Raw genomic sequence first — 17,739 nt, forward strand, 5'->3', positions numbered from 1 at the left:
TAGTACCCAATTTTGAACAATTAGACCATTTATCACAAAGATGGGATGAATAGATTTTTAAGCACTCATCTGCGTTTCTTTATATGACTTTTAGGGAAGTAGAACCGCTGGGTCAAAGGATATGTATACTTTTAATTTTTATTGGTATTATCTATTGTCCTTTAATTATTTTTTAACCAAATGTGTTTCCTCAACCGAACTGAGAATGGTCAAACTTTTAAACTCTTTCATATCTAACAAGCCAACTGATTCATTATTGATAGGATCACTGGAGACTATTTTTTTCATGAATTGTCTGTCAAATTATTTGCTTATTTTTCTCTTGGATTTTTATCTTTTTAATAATGATTTGTAGAAACTTTTGAAGATTTTATTTATTTATTTGACAGAGAGAGTCACATCAAGAGAGGGAACACAAGCAGGGGAAGCTGGAGAGGGAGTAGCGGGTTTCCAGCCAAGCAGGGAGCCTGATGTGGGGCTTTATCCCATGACCTTGAGATCATGACCTGAGCCCAAGACAGAGGCTTAACCCACTGAGCCACCCAGGTGCTCCTGTAATTCTTTAATTACAATTATGGTTATATTCTGTGGTGACTGGGTGGCTCAGTCGTTAGGCATCTGCCTTCAGCTCAAGTCATGATCTAGGGTCCTGGGATCAAGCCCTGGCATCAGTCTCCTTGCTTGGTGGGGAAACCCACTTCTCCCTCTCCGGCTACCCCTCCTGTGTTCCCTCTCTCACTGTGTCTCTGTCAAATAAATATATAAAATCTTTGAAAAAACAAAACAAAACCAAAACAAACAATTATGTTTATATTCTTAATCCTCATTTTTAGTTTTTGAAATACCATTTACTAAATAGTCTGTCACTTCTTTACTGATTTGAAATGCTGCTCTCTTGTACACTGCATATGTACAAATTTAGTTTGAACATTTTGTTTTCTGATGATCTATTTTTGTCAGGATGTAATCATTATTTTAATTTCCATGGTTCAATAGGATATTTTGATAGCTGGTACAGTAATTTCTCTAATTAATCCTTCTTTTCCCTCAATTTTATTCACTTCTCCGAGGACTTTACTTCCCTAGATAAGCTGTATTCTCAGATTTTCAAGTTTCCCACAAAACAAGATTCATCTGTCAGCTAATTTTTTAAAAATTACATTATATCAAATATGAAAAGATGAGACAGAATGAGCTATAACAAATCAAAAGGAGAAAGCAAATGGCATTATCTGTGATGATTTGGTTGCGTACCTGGAAAACCTACAAGAATTAATTAAAAGCCGGGGCGCCTGGGTGGCTCAGTGGGTTAAGCCGCTGCCTTCGGCTCGGGTCATGATCTCGGGGTCCTGGGTTCGAGTCCTGCGTCGGGCTCTCTGCTCAGCAGGGAGCCTGCTTCTCTCTCTCTCTCTCTCTCTCTCTCTCGCTGCCTGCCTCTCCATCTACTTGTGATTTCTCTCTGTCAAATAAATAAATAAATAAATCTTTAAAAAAAAAAAAAAAAGAATTAATTAAAAGCCACTAGAGAGTTCAACATTGGGGGTCAGATACATATACACAAAATACAATAATAACTTGCTTTTTCAGTGGCAAGAGCAAGCCAGTGAGCTGTTTCCCATTTAGGCCGATGGGCTTGAGGGACCCTTAGCTTTGTTCAGAGAATTTAGGCCAAAATTCAGATGCTGAGTTTTATAGACCTTAATGGGTTGCAGCTGAAGGAATTAAAAATTCTCGTGAAAGCTACAAGTAATTGCTATCGGGCAAGAATAAACATTTTACTAGTCTTTAAGCAGACTGTTCCTTTTCTAGGAAAACCTAAGTGTCTTCCAGTTACATAAGATGTCTCAAAGAAATGGGGGAGGGATAGATGTAAAAGGCATGTGTTGGAGAGAAAGTTGCATCTCTCTGGACTGGGATGCTTTGGGACAAGATGGTTGTTTCCTGCTCTGTCCCTGGCCGGGTAGCAAGGACCTGTGGTTTGAGAGCAGAGCACAGAACAGGGCCTGCTTCAGGGGCAAGCTGTGTACAGTTGAGGGCCCTGTGCTTAGAAAAATCCCACATTTGGTTTAATTGTTCTGCTACTGCCATTTTAAAATTCATAGTAACTTTTGAAACAGGGAGCCCACATTTAGTTTTGTACTGCACCCTGTAAATTATGTAAATGGTCTACACCAGAAGTCTGTCAAAGTGTCTCACAAGACACTGAGATGACAGTGAAATGTGAACTAGCTGCACCAGGGTCAGAGGAGGGGAGAGCACTATCTTGCCACTTTCCTGGAATTCAGATTCAGTTTTCTCCCTCAAGGTTGGAGGCTTTCTTTCTTTCTTTCTTTCTTTCTTTCTTTTTTTGGTAAGGAAAAAAAACCCAACCTTGTTACCTTTTCATTATGTTTTACAACTAGTTGTTGTACCTATTGAAAAAACCCTCAGTGTTGGGGCGCCTGTGTGGCTCAGTGGGTGAAAGCCTCTGCCTTTGGCTCAGGTCATGATCCCAGGGTCCTAGGATCGAGCCCCACATCCAGCTCTCTGCTCAGCAGGGAGCCTGCTTCCTTTCTCTGCCTGCTTCTTTGTCTACTTGTGATCTCAATCTGTCAATGTCAAATGAATAAATAAAATCTTAAAAAAAAAACAAAACAAAAAAACCTCAGTGTTGTAAAATTGGATCCTGGGGTAAAAACAAATGTGGGTTTTCCCTTCATATGCCTTTGAATACAAAGAAAGGAGCCCTTTTCTTTACAGTTGAATAAGAGAATTTGACTAATTTAGCTAAATAAGAGAGAAAGAGTCAGAGCAAGGAGACTGTATGTTTTGTAAAGAGGAGTAGCTATGCAAGGGAACTGGTGTAAGGACTCCCCAAATGCAGAAAGGACTTTTCCATCCACCTATGGGCATGGAGGTGAGAAGCTCTTTGGAATTGGGGGAGAGCTGCCTTCCTCAGTTGCTTCCACTTCCTGTGATGGCTTGACAGCAAACTAATTAAAAGTCGTGTCACGGTCTTTTATCTTCAGACAGAGCTGCGGGGACTCCTCGGTCTTTGGGCCTGACGGAACACATAGCTTCACGGGGTGTTTCTGATGCTGCGGGACTGTGAATGCAGGATCTTCCTCTCTTGTAATTAAACGTATCAGCAGTGGGGGAAAAGGAAGCTGACATCCTGAGAGGATCAGAGAGGAGAGACAGAACAATACCTGCCTAGCCTTGATTGTTTTCCTTTTAGGTTATCCTGGCTTCTCTTTAGTAAATCCCTTTTGTGATGAAGATGGTTCATAGTAGGGGGCACCTGGCTGGCGGAGTCAGGAGAGCATGTGACCTTTGATCTTAGGCTTGTGAATTCAAGCCCCACAATGGGTGTAGAGCCAACTTAAAAAAAAAAAAAAAAAAAAAAAAAAAGTTGGTTCAGGCTGGGTTTCTGTGTCTTGCCCCCAAAGAATCCTTGATTTTATCACCAGAGTTTATCCCCCTTTTACAAATGAAGGGACTGAGAGACTTATCTTTGTTTCAAGTCCTTAAGGCAGGGTATTGGGAAAAGTTTTCAATTAGAAAGTATTGTGCCTCTGATAAACCTCACTGGCTACAATATTGCTACTGTGCTAAGCTCAGGCGACTTTGTTAAGTGTCATGAAGGACTTTTTTAGTGGGGGAGTAATAATAATTGGCATATAACATTTATTTCAGGTATTCAACATAATAATTCCATATTTGTACAGATGGTGTCCAACTTACTATGGCTTGACTTACAATTTTTCAGTTTTACGATAGTGTGAAAGAGGTATGCATTTCCTAGAAACTGTACTTCAGATTTTGGAATTTTGATCTTTTCCAAGAAGTGATGTTCTCTCTTGATGCTGGGCAGTGTCAGTGAGCCATCACTCCCAGTCAGCCACATGATGGTGAAGGCCACTGACAGACTTACAGTTTTAAGTTCCTGTCTATAGAGCCATTGCTTTTCACTTTTAGAGAAGTACTCAATAAAATACATGAGACATTCAATGCTTTATTATAAAAGAGGCTTTATATTAGATGATTTTGCCCAACTATTAGTTAATGTAAGTATCCTGAGCATATTTAAGTTCTGCTAGGGTATGGTATGATGTTCCGTAGGTTAGGTGTATTAAATGCATTTTTGACTTATAATATGGTTAACTTGCAATGGGTTTAACCTTATGGGATGTAACCCCATGATAAACTGAGCAAGATGTGTATTGCAAAAAGAACACCACAATAGGTCTAGTTAATGTAAAGTTTTCCGACGAAATAAACACAACACCAGGCAAAGTGGGTGCAAGGCAAGATTTATTAAAAACACTCTCCGGCGAAGTTTCAGGGCTCAGGAGAAGGGGAGCCAGGAAAGTTGCGCCGGGAGGAGGTGGGCACCCTCGGGCGAGGTTCCACGACTCTGGAAAGCAGAGTGGCGGAAGTCGCGGAAGTCGCGCCCAAGGCAGGGAGGAGGGGGCTTTTAAGGGGTCTTGGGGAAAGCTCAGGGGTCTTTTGGCAAGTTTCCCTTATTTGGATATCCCGCCTGCTCATCGGGATCCCATTGGTCCACAGGAGCCCGGGGCGGGGGTCTCAGATTCCTGCTTGGGCCTTTGTTCTCCTGACCGAGCTCAGGTCTTGTGGCGGGAACTTTTGCCATCTTTGGTAGCCCTTCCTGCCAGCCCAACATTCCGACCTTTTGCTTAATATAATGGTGTCAGGGGCGTTGACTTGGTTCTGGCTACTTCCTGCTGACAGGGGGCGTCTTCATAGGTGTAGTCGGAAGTGGGCAGGTGAGAGTAGGGCTGGAGGAGTAGTTGATTGACGGATATTCGGGCAAGTTCTTGTAGGCGACCCTGCAAGTACTGGAAAAGACAGGGAGCAACTGAGATTAGGAGGAGGATTATGCATACAGGTCCCGCCAGAGGGAGCAGCCAGGTTACCCAGTTGTAGGGGTCCAGGCCCCAGGAGGATGTGTCTCGCCACTGTGCTTGGATCTGATCCCTGAGTTCTTTGATCCTGGAGGTAACTATATGATTGGTTAACAAAGTAACAACATTCTTCATTTAATAATAGGCAGGTCCCCCCTTTTTAGGCGGTCAGAAGGTCTAAGGCCCGTCGGTTCTGTAGAGCTAAGGCTGCCAGGCTGGTGACTTGCGTCTGTAGGGCTGTGAGGGAGTCAGCAACCCGTTCCGTGTCATCATTCAGGGCTTGGGAGAGTTTGTAAGAAAAAGGTCTATGGAGGTTCCTATCCCCGCTGTTCCAGTTGCCACCCCTGTTGCTATTCCTGCCCCTGTTATGAATGGGAGGAGGGCAGCCCTACCTCCATGGTGTTGGGGAAATAGGATGGACAGCAGCTGGGATTCAGAGTAGATGGTGGTAGAAGGAGATAGTAGAATGAATATACAGCCCAGGGAGTCGTTAGTGGTCAGGCAGCGATAGATTCCCTGAGGGCACAAGAGAAATATTCCCGAGGGAGTACAGTACAGGAGGGAGGAATTAGTGATATGGCAGCTGCGGTGGTAAGGGAGGACACATTAATAATATGTATGTTTCCCCCGATGGGGCCCATATGGACCCTATTATTTGTGGCCCTGAAGTTGGGGAGTGGCCAGTCAATAGGGAGGGGTATCCCCAGGAGTAGAGTGAGGTAAGGTAGATGGGATAAAAGAGGCGGGGAAATGACCGGAGGGCTATGATTTCTAAGAAAGGGCTGGCCTTATAGTAATTCAAATGGGCTTAAGCCTGAAGACCCGCGGGGCGTAGCCAGGAGTCTGGTGAGAGCCATAGGCAGAAGTGTAGGCCAGGTTTCTAGGGTAGGTTTGGTGAGTTGGGCTTTGAGCAGCCCGTTGGCCTTTTCTACCTTACCGATGACTGTGGATGGTATGGGATGTGAAGTTTCCAGGTTATGTTGAGGCTCTCAGCTACCTGTTGGGTTACACTGGAGATGAAGGCAGGTCCGTTGTCCGACTGGAGGGTCCGGGGCAATCCGAACCTCGGGATGATGCGCTCGATGAGTATTGTAGCCACTACGTCCGCTGTTTCCCGGGCCATGAGGTATGCTTCGATCCAGCCTGTGAATGAATTTTATGGCGAGGCATGGGAGTGAAGTCCAGGTGTCAGTCTTCCCCCGGCTGATGACCTCGGAGCTGTTGGTTAGGCCCTGGATTCCTCTTTGTGAATTCACGGCGGAACAGGTTTTGCAAGCCCTGTGGACAACTTCGATTACCTTAGATAAGGAAGGATGATAGAACAATGGCTGAAGAAATTAGTGGAGAGCCTATGGGCCACTATGGAGGGATTGGTGGATGTCAGTAATCAAGGTGTGCACCAGATTGCCTGGCAGGGCAATCCTGTCCTGGATGTAGATCCACCCCTTATCTGGCAAGGGTATAGGCAGTAAAGTTGCAGGGTTTAAGCGGGGGGAGGTAGAGAGAGAGATGCGGGTTCTCTAGGAATAGCAGATGGAATAGCTGGAGACGAGGAGTCAGATGGGCCAGGTATCGGTGGTTAAGGAGATCTGTGAGTCGGCAGGAGAGTAGACCGTGATGGGCTGCCCTAAGGTCATGTTGAGGGCCTTAGAGGGGGGTACTTGATATCCCTTGGCCCCCAGAAAGCTAAGTAGGGTGGAGGTGTCGTCTTGGGAGACCGAGAGGGAGGGGCTACAGAGGAGGAGGTCATCCACATATGTAGTAGAGTACTGGCCTTAAGGACGCACTGCTGTTAAGTCTGTAGGCCTGGCCAAAAATGTGAGGGCTGTCCCTGAACCCCTGGGGTAGAACAGTCCAAGTTAATTGTCCAGAAGCATGTGTGTCAGGATCCTCCCAGGTGAAGGCAAAAAGAAAATAGGAATCAGGGTGCAAGGGGACGGTGAAAAAAGCGTCCTTTAGCTCCAGTACAGTAAAGTGAGAGGTGTTTGGGGGAACGCGAGACAGTAGGGTTAGGAACGACTGGGTGGAGGGGGACCACGACCTCGTTGATAAGCCTAAGGTCTTGTACCAGTCGATAAGCCCCTGAGGGCTTGTGTACTGGGAAGATGGGGTGTTACAGGGGGAATGACGGGGATCAGGAGTCCCTGACGTTAAAGCCGTTCTATGATAGTTTCAGGCCCTGGCGGTGGGCTAAGGAAATAGGGAACTGAGCTTGAGGGAAACTTAGAGTTATCCTTAAGCTGTACTTGAACCGGGGTAAGGTGGGAAGCAATGATGGGTTCTGAGGTGTCCCACACCTGAGGGTCTACAGTAGGTAGGTCATCTGGAGTGAGGGTCGAGGGAGTGGAGAGGTGTAGGATGAGACAGGTTGAGGTGGATAGAGGGGAGGAAGAGGAGAGGCAGATAGTTGCCCTTAGTTTCTGGAGACAGTCCCTACCCAGTAGAGGGACCAGGCAGGAAGGAATCATAGGAACGAGTGGGGGAAGTGAAACCCATCCAGGCTACAGGTAAGGGGAAGAGTCACCCTAGGGTTGGAGGAGGTCCCATCGATCCCCATAACAGTAATTGGTGAGGTTTGAGTAAGTCCCGAGTAGGAAGGCAGAACAGAGTAAGTAGCCCCCGTGTCCAACAAAAAAGAGATGGACTTACCCGCTACCTGGAGCGTAACCATGGGCTCGGCCTGGGTGAGAGGGGTGGCCGAGTCTGGGCTTCGTCAGTCGTCCCCCAATCCAAGCAGTTGAAAGGCCGGACTTACTGTCTCGGGGGGTCCCCCACGTTGAGGCGCCGAAGATACCCCGAGGTTAGGGCAGTCGGATTTCCAGTGGCCCATCAAATGGCATTGAGGGCAAGGCTGAGTTGGCGGCTTTGGATTGAAGCACTGGCGAGCCCAATGTCCCTCGGCCCCGCATTTGAAACAGGCCCCCCGGCGGGGTGCGATTGGTTGCCCCTCTCTGCAACTGAACCTTTTGCTGGAATATGGCTTGTCGTTTAAGCTCATCTGCCTCCTCACGGGAATTAAAAACCTTAAATGCCATTTTCACCAAGTCAGAAATGGGGGTCTGAGGGTCCTCCTCAGCCTACTTTAACTTTCTCTGTATATCCGGTGCCGATTGAGAGATAAAATGAGTAGCCAGTACTGTGGCCCCCACAGGAGAGGCAGGGTCCAAGCGAGTGTACTGGGTTAAAGGTTAGGTCAACTGGTTAAGAAACATGGTGGGGTTGTCATAGGGGCCTGGACAATATACCTAATCTTGTCGTAATTAACGGCCTTATTAGAGGCTGGCCACATGCCTGCTATGAGACACTGGACCATCCGGTCGCGGCGCCAGTGGCCATCTTGGCCATCCTGATAATCCCAACCTGGTTCTACAGCTGGGACCGCCCCGGCTCCAGCATCAGTGATCTGGACCTGATCCGCGTGCTCCCGGGCAGCAGCCTGGATGCGTTCCCTCTCCTCTATGGTGCGGGTGGTGGTCTGGACCACATGTAAATCATTCCAGGTGAGGTCATAGGCTTGGGCCAGATATTGGAATTCTTTAATATAGTTATCAGAACTGGCCAAAAAGGAGCCCAAACGTTTCTCAATTTGGGAAAGGTCCTGTAGAGAGAAGGGCGCATGAACTCAAACTTCCTCAACTCCAGCAACCTCCCTTGGGGGGCAGACTAACTCGGGGGGGGGGGGGGGCTTTCGAGCCCTAGTGCGGCTGGAGCCACACAGACACATTCACGCAGTCAGGCACTCTTCAGATTCAAACAGATTGGACACTCTCCCCTTTGGGAATCCCTGGCTAATGGGAGGTGATCAGTCTCCCCTTACATTCTTTAGGAAAGGATCTAGCTCAAACAGTAGCCCTGCGGCTGTTACAACAGAATTCAATTAAGCACAAAAGGTGTTTACCAACAGATTTCAAAAGCGTAAACCTAGTTCCAGCGAGTCGGGTATTTTATCCCATTCTGTTAAAGGTTACCAAAGACTTTGAAAGCTACCTTAAGAATTACCCATTAAAACTCTGAGACACAATTAACCAGCAGTTCTAGTCATCTCTTTGCTAGCAGATTTTTTGACCTTCAGTAAACTTTGATTGGAGTTTCCCGTTTACTGCGGATAAATTTGACAGGAGTTCGGATAGGAGTGGGGAGGGGGAGAAGGAGGGGTAGACGAGGGCACCGGTTCAGAAATCCTGAATTTAAGGGACCTTGGGGTGAAGGATCGCGGTAAAGAGGAGGAGGAGGAGGAACCAGAGGCCCTCTTGTCAGTGGGTGGGTGAAGCTCTCCGGGGGTTCAGAGAGAGGAGACGGGGAGGAGAGGTCCAGGTCTTTGGGAGCAGTGGGTGGTAGGGTAGGGGGAGGGGAGCGGGCCAAGAGGACCTGAGAGGTGGAGCAGTGAGAGCAGAGGAAGGGGCGAGAGTGCAGAGTCCAGAAAGCTGGACATAAGGGACCTTGGCCCATCTGCCTTGGTGCCTGCCGAGGTTATTTAGGTCCATGAAAATCTGATAGTTAAACATGCCTTCCGAAGGCCATTGGGACTGATTGTCTAATCGGTATTGTGGCCAAGCGACAGTACAGTAACGTCGTTTTTGCAGGTCCTGGTCCAGTTCCAGGGTTTTAAGATTGGCCAGCAGGCCTAAAACACCCCCGGGATGTTTTAGGGTCGAATTTGGATTGGGAGGTCCCCACGATTCCTTGCCGGGCAACCCGAGGGCTGGAGGAAGGCGTCCCCTCTACCACCACTGGGTTGCGGAAAAACTGTGTCGACTGCCGTAGAGGTTAGGACGTCTCCCAGCCTCTCGGAGTCACGGAGGTCACCTGGTGACCGGCGGGGTCCACCCTGACGCGGCCGCGATTAGGGCAGGGCTTTCCGGAAGGAGGCGCGGAATCGGGGAAACTCACCACAGCTTAGGAAGTGGCGTTTGGAAAGGCAGGTCCAGTTCAGCCAGGGAAAGGAGAGAGCCTCCCCACTGTGTGGGGGCTCAATCTCCTTCCTGGGTTTCGGCACCAAATGCAAAGTTTTCCGAGGAAATAAACACAACACCAGGCAAAGTGGGTGCAAGGCAAGATTTATTAAAAACGCTCTCCGGCGAAGTTTCAGGGCTCAGGAGAAGGGGAGCCAGGAAAGTTGCGCCGGGAGGAGGTGGGCACCCTCGGGCGAGGTTCCACGACTCTGGAAAGCAGAGTGGCGGAAGTCGCGCCCAAGGCAGGGAGGAGGGGGCTTTTAAGGGGTCTTGGGGAAAGCTCAGGGGTCTTTTGGCAAGTTTCCCCTTTTTGGATATCCCGCCTGCTCATCGGGATCCCATTGGTCCACAGGAGCCCCGGGGGGGGGGGGGGCGGTCTCAGATTCCTGCTTGGGCCTTTGTTCTCCTGACCGAGCTCAGGTCTTGTGGCGGGAACTTTCGCCATCTTTGGTAGCCCTTCCTGCCAGCCCAACAGTTAACATTCACATGAAGGGCTTCTTATTCTTAATAAATCTTCAAAGTGAATTCTAATCCCCAGTATTTATTTATTTATTTATTTATTAAAGATTTTATTTATTTATTTGACAGAGAGAAATCACAAGTAGATGGAGAGGCAGGCAGAGAGAGAGAGAGGGAAGCAGGCTCCCTGCCGAGCAGAGAGCCCGATGCGGGACTTGATGCGGGACTCGATCCTAGGACCCTGAGATCATGACCTGAGCCGAAGGCAGCGGCCCAACCCACTGAGCCACCCAGGCGCCCCTCCCCAGTATTTATTTTAATCCCCAGTATTTTTACATGAATATACTCACTGTGCTTGCAAGGTAAATTTTGAATATGGTAGATTTAATAGTCAGAGCTACTCATGTTGTGGGTGACAGAAACCAGAACCAAAATAACTGTGTAAAAAATGGGACTTAAGGGGTGCCTGGGTGGCTCAGTCACTTGTTTCTGCCTTCAGCTCTGGTCGTGATCCCAGGGTCCTGGGATGGATTTCTCCGTTGGGGTCCGTGCTCAGTGAGGAGCCTGCTTCTCCCTCTGCCTGCTGCTCCCATTGCTTGTGCGTGTGTGCTCTCTTTCACTCTCTGACAAATAAATAAAATCTTCTTTATTTTTTTAAAGATTTTATTTATTTACTTGAGGGAGAGATAGCAAGAGAGAGCACAAGCTAGGAGTGGGGATACAGGAAGAGAGAGAAGCATGCTCCCTGCTGAGTCAGGGAGCCTGATGCAGGGCTTGATGCCAGGACCCCAGGATCATCACGGGAACTGGAGGCAGAGGCCTAATGACTGAGCCACCCAGGTGCCCCAAGTAAAATCTTTAAAACAAAACAAAAACAAACAATGTGACTTAGTGGATAGATATCTGCAGTTGCCAAAGCAGGGTATTCCTAGGCACATAGGCCCAGAACCAGGGATGGGATGCCTTTTACAAGACAAGCTAGTCTTTACTTTCATCTGAGTAATAGCCTCATTCCCTCAGACCCCTCTCTGTGTCTAGAATATGGCCACTAAAACCTTGGTAACACATTTTTATAATTTCACAGCCTGTCAAAGACAAAAACCAAACAATAAGTAAATTGGTTTTATTTAGGGTGTTACAATAGGGAGAGTATCCTGGATCTGAAGATCACTACCTTCAGCAGGGTAGGGTTTTTTTGTTTTGTTTTGTTTTTTAATTTTTTATTTATTCATTGGACAGACAGAGATCACAAGTAGGCATAGAAGCAGGCAGAGAGAGGAGAAAGCAGGCTCCCTGCTGAGCAGAAAGCCTGATGCGGGACCCTGGGATCATGACCTGAGCTGAAGGCAGAGGCTTAACCCACTGAGCCACCCAGGTGCCCCTTCAGCAGGGTAGTTTATCTGGAGACTTTTCTAGGGAGGAGTAGACAACTTCCAGGTAGGGTGATTTTATAGTTACGATTGTTTTTGTAATCAAGGGGTCTCAGTCAGTGAGGTGAACAGGAAGTGTTTCTGTCTAGCAGGTTTCACTGGGACAGACAATTCACAGAATCATTTATGAGTCAAGGTGAATGGGAAACCTGAGAGTTTCTGTCTGGCCTTATCATAGGTAAACAAGTCCCAAAGATGGGACTTATCTAAGTCACATGAGGAAGCGTGGTTCTTTGTAGTAAAGTTGGAACATGAAAGGATCACAGATATTCTTAACCTTCTCAATTTTCTAGGAACACCGGGCTTAGGTAAAGTTCAACATTGTCACAATGGAGAAGGCAGAAGGGAAGTTTACCACCAGGGGCAAGAGATATATTTTTGGAACAGTGCCATGTGCTTGGTCCCCTGTTCATCTGCCTATCTCTAGTTCAGTCTTTGTGGCCCAGTGGGTGGAGGTTCTTTGAGTGATTCAGCCTGGGTTAGAGTGCTAAAGAGAAGGAGTAGTGGGAGACAAAGAAAATGGTTTTACGGTGGGGAAATGGTCACAGTTCAATTCCAAGTGTGCTAAATGTGTGACAAGCCAAAGAAGACACAAACCTTTGTTCAAAATTCAATAATGGCACTGTAGTAATAATATTGGTAAATTACCATGAATCCTTTTTCCCGAACTTGAAACAGTCTGAGGAGTCTCACATGATGTTTCCATCCTCAGAAAAATTGCCCCTCCCTCTTCCAATTAATGCTGTAAGATGGAAACCACAAATAGTAAGAGCCTTTAGTAATATTTCAAACTATTCATTCTTTTTGACAATTTTCTTCAAGGTACTTGCCACTCTCCCATTCTACTTCAAGGCCAAATTGGGCTTACTGTGATTTGGAAATCACAGATCTCTCTGCTCCCACTACCTAAGAGCTTTAAGGCCTTGTGGTTTATGAATCCGCATGGGGAGGAAACAGCCCTCCCATAACAACGTCCCAGGGAAATCTGACTCCTTGGATCAGTTGGTGCCCAAAGAAGCAAATACAGACTGGAAGCCCTAGAGTCTAAAGAACACTTAAGGGCTTTGAAATGTTTCACCTTTCCATTTCACCAGCCCAACTGCTGGTAGGGAAACAGAGAAACCCCATCCTGCGAAGGATCAGGATTCCACTTTATAGTTAGTTGGACTTAATTTAGTCACAAGTGATTTAATTAAGCAGCTATTGGTGAAATCTTTGTGGTTTCTGAGAGCTTCAGAGCCCTTAGAGAACTTAATAAACTTGGCTCCATTATCCAGGCTCTGATGTAATTCATAGATTACTCTATATTGGATGGTTTGATTCCTCTTAAGCTTCTCTTTGTTCCTACCCCAGGTCATACCGGGATATTTGAAGCTGCATCCCCCTTGCAGGTAACTCCCAGAAATCCTGTCACACCCAGTGTCTTATGAAAGGTATACGGACTTCAGTGGAAGGTAGTCACATGTAGATGAAGTGACTGCTCCCTATCTCTCTCTGGCAATTACTAATCTCCCTTACTTCATCTCAGATCAAGACCCCTCTGTCCACAGTCCCTACATGTCACCTTGTAAAACGCTTCAGAAAGTGAGAAATAGTAAATATCAATCCCCCAATATAATAAATGCTCCCCCAATAAAATGTTTATTTCTTTTTCTTTTTTTTTTTAAGATTTTATTTATTTATTTGACAAGAGATCACAAGTAGGCAGAGGCAGGCAGAGAGAGAGGGGGGAAAGCAGGCTCCCTGCTGAGCAGAGAGCCTGATGCGGGGCTCTATGCCAGGACCCCGAGCTGAAGGAAGAGGCTTTAACCCACTGAGCCACCCAGGTGCCCCAAGAATACATTTTTTTATTGTGGTAAAATATATGTAACATAAATTATACCATTATAACCAGTTTTGAGTGTACAAGGGGATGACATTAAGTGTATTCAGAATGTTGTGTAACTGTCACCACTAATGATTTCTGGAACTTTCTCACCATCCCAAACAGAGACTCTGTACCCATTAAAAAGTAATTCTGGATTTGCTCCTCCCCACATCCCCTGGGTGTCTCTATTTTATGTTTTGTGAATTTGTTTATTTTATGTACCCCATGTGTGTGGAATCATACAATCTTTGTCCTTTTGTGTCTGACTTATTTCACTTAGCACAAAGTTTTCAAGGTTTATTCATATTGTAGCCTGTATCAGCATTTCATTCCTGTTTTATGGCTGAATAATACTTCACTATATGTGTATCCTATATTTTGTTTATCCATTCACCTGTTGATGGACACTTGGCTTGTGTCCACATTTGGGTTATTGGAATAATACTGCTATAAATATTGCTGTGCAAATATCTGCTTGAGTCCTTGCTTTTAATTCCTTTATGTGTATAAGTAGGAGTAAAATTGCTGGATCATATGGCAATTCTATGGTTAACTTTCTGGACAAAATATAATTTTTTTTCAAAGTATGATTTTTTTTTTTTTTTTATTTATTTGTCATAGAGAGAGAAGCGAGAGCAAGCACAGGCAGACAGAGTGGCAGGCAGAGGCAGAGGGAGAAGCAGGCTCCCCGTGGAGCAAGGAGCCCGATGTGGGACTCGATCCCAGGACGCTGGGATCATGACCTGAGCCGAAGGCAGCTGCTTAACCAACTGAGCCACCCAGGCGTCCCAAAGTATGATTTTTAAAAATGTAAAAACATACATGTGTCAGTGATTTATGTAACTAATTAATGAGAGGACCAGCAGAATCTTAAAGCTGATTCATCGAAGAACTCAAGAGGCTGAAGTGAAGAAAAGAATACTGAAGTCAGAATGCTAAATTAAATACAAAACCTATTATTCTACCCGACAATAAAAGCATAGTCTTTGGAAATATCTTTTCCACCAGACAGAAATCATTTGCATCTCTCCCATATAAACACCATTTGCACTTTATCAATCTTTGGTAAAGTTAACATCTAATTTTACAGTCTGGGCCCTAATCAATAGAAAATGGCAAGTCAAAGTTACATTTTTCCTAGAGAATCATAGCTCCCTTAGGTAAGTTCATTATACAGTGTCTTTTTTTTTTTTTTTTTAAAGATTTTATTTATTTATTGTTAGAGAGAGTGAGCACAGGCAGAGGCAGAGGGAGAAGCAGGCTCCCTGCTGAGCAAGGAGCCCTAAGTGGGACTTGATCCCAGGACACTGGGATCATGACCTGAGCCAAAGGCAGCCACTTAACCAACTGAGCCACCCAGGCGTCCCTCATTAAACAATGTCTTAATATGATACTGAAAGAGCAAGCAGTAATCTTTTTTCCTTATCTCCAGATTTTGGGTAGACTTTCTTAATTTTGTATTTATTGCCCTTAATTTTGTTGATGGTCATTTTTGCATTCCGTTTTCTATCTTTTACTGTTTTTGTCTTTTGGTGTTATGCTTCTAAAAGTTCACTATATGTCTGTGTTTACATAGATACATATGTATATGTATGTAATCACCTTTTTTTCCTGGTAATTATATGGTTTTATTTTTGAAATTTAACTTACAAGCCTTTAACTATTTTACTTACCAGGAATGTATTCTTGTGTATGTGGTTTGAGGTAGGGATCTAAATTATTTTCCCAGATGGTTAGGTAGTGTCTGCAAATCGCCTTCTTCATGACTCGTTTGAAATGCCATGTATCATATGCTAAATTCTCATACTTGGGTTTGTTTCTAGACTTTTATTTCTCTTTGTTTTTGTCTTTTCTGGTACAAGTATCACAGTTATTATTACTGCTTCATTATGTTGTGTTCTCTTTTGCAGTTTTGACAGTATGGTTCTGCCAGCAGCAACCACATCTTCAGTGAAGAGAACTCCTCACAGAGGAGGGGCAAGTGGCTATCCCTGCTTCACAAGGCAACTCTCATATATTGCAGTGAAAATGGGTTGCACGCTTTAGAAAATTCCACAGAACATTCAAGGGAAAGACTCTCACCTAAGCAATCAAAGTAAATGCTGAATTGCATATATGTGTGTGTGTACACAGGTATGGGTGGACTTTGGCTTGCCAAAGTGGGAGGTGGGTTGAGTGGAGGAGCCATTCGTGAACTTCCTCTCCACCATGTGGTTATACTTCCTGTTCATTTACACAGAGATGGCCAAGTTGTCACTGTGTTCCCCCGACTTTGGAAGGGTATTTCACTTTTTTTTTTAAATGATTTTATTTATTTATTTGACAGAGAGAGAGAGCGATCACAAGTAGGCAGAGAGGCAGGAAGAGAGAGAGGGGGAAGCAGGCTCTCAGCTGAACAGAGAGCCCAATATGGGGCTTGATCCCAGGACCCTGAGATCATGAGCTGAGCCGAAGGCAGAGACTTAACCTACCAAGCCACCCAGGCGCCCCCGGTATTTAACTTTTGGAGAGGAAGCCCTAAGCCACTAATCTTTCTTTAAAAGTAAACTTTTGCCTTTAGTGGAAATGTCACAAAATATATTCATACTTAATAGACTAAATAATATTCTTAAAGGGCTGGTCATCCAGTTTTGAAGAATGACTTACTAACCACATTTCTGTTCTCTGCTAAGTACCTTATTTTTTCAAAATATAAAGTTCTTAACTTGCTTTTTGTTTCATCATATCTCCATTATGGAAGCTTCTTCTGGTTACCTTTCTCAGACTTGTCTTTGTCTCGTCTGGAAAAAAAATTCTGTTACTTCTGGTGAGCTCAGATTGTTCCCACTCTTGTTCTGACTTGTTGCTGCTGCCTTTGACCATAGGATGGATTCCTGTGCCATTGCCAAGAAAACATGTTAGTCACTCTCCTCTGAGTTAGGGCTTACACTGCTGGCATTTAGTTGCAAACTCTAATAGTCTGTGATATATTTAGATTTTGAACTCACATTGCATTTGAACATTAACTACATGTCAACATGAAAATAAATGGTCCTCCTCTGGTTATGAAGCAATGTACAGGCAGGATGCCACATGAGCTTGTTCATAGTAACACTGTTCATAGTAACACTGATTCTTAATCAAATTACAAATATGCACAGTCCAAGCTCCAGGTTCCTTTTGAATCAGGAACCTAAAGAGTAAATTATTATCAGAGGTCACAGGGCCTTTAAAAATCATTTTCTTTTGAGTTTTAGAGTGAGAAGCAAAGAACATTCTGTCATGAGAAATGAGTTGTCTTTAGCTGAAGGGAAACCATCCAGCATAGGATATACTGAGTCCTGATGAATTTGATAGTTAAGATGAAAACTCTTGTAAAGGGGTGCCTAGGTGGCTCAGTGGGTTAAAGCCTCTGCGTTCAGCTCGGGTTGTGATCCCTAGGTCCTGGTATTGAGCCCCACATCCGGCTCTCTGCTCAGCAGGGAGCCTGCTTCCTCCTCTCTCTCTCTCTGCCTGCCTCTCCACCTACCTGTGATCTCTTTCAAATGAATAAATAAAATCTTAAAAAAAAAAAAAAGCTCTTCTAAAGAAAATTCCATAATTTGTAGAAATGAGATGGCAGCTGTACCTATGGCCAAATATCTCCCTGGGAGTCCCCTAATGCTCAGGAACAGGACAAACCCCAGCAAAGTTGGACTGAGCAGGTCAGAATCATATTTGTGCTCTCAGCAGACCAATTTCATAGACAGGATATTGGGGTGGAGCTGGAATGTTGGCTACTAGAAGTGGGAGAAGACCGAGTTGAGTCTGTGGCTGGTTGAAGAGAGGCTTCAGCCAGTAGGTAAGGACATTGTGAATCAGGCCAGAAAAGTGGTTGTTGATTAAGGGATCTAGATAAAGGGGTTACATTTTCATGATGATATCAGCTTGTGTGGCCTGGAGAAATCTGTGCAAAATTCATTCATCGTGTTAAGATTAGAAAGAGGGAAAGGACTGGGATTGATAATGGCACCGGGAGACATAAAATAACTATCATCGGACCAAATAAGGACAAAAAACTGGGGGTTTGGGGAAGGACTTCAGAATGAGATCATGGTACTACTATGTAAGCAGACAGTTTGATAAAGTGAGGAACGACTCTAACATTT

The 17,739-nt window shown here is 45.2% G+C and overlaps 1 pseudogene; it reads right to left on the reverse strand.

The window, feature by feature from the left end:
- Positions 1 to 3,448: 3,448 nt before the first annotated feature.
- LOC132028920 (U4 spliceosomal RNA) lies at positions 3,449 to 3,597 on the reverse strand (annotated as a pseudogene).
- Positions 3,598 to 17,739: the final 14,142 nt, after the last annotated feature.

Source organism: Mustela nigripes, chromosome 12 (genome assembly GCF_022355385.1).
Source record: "Mustela nigripes isolate SB6536 chromosome 12, MUSNIG.SB6536, whole genome shotgun sequence".
NCBI lineage: Eukaryota > Metazoa > Chordata > Mammalia > Carnivora > Mustelidae > Mustela > Mustela nigripes.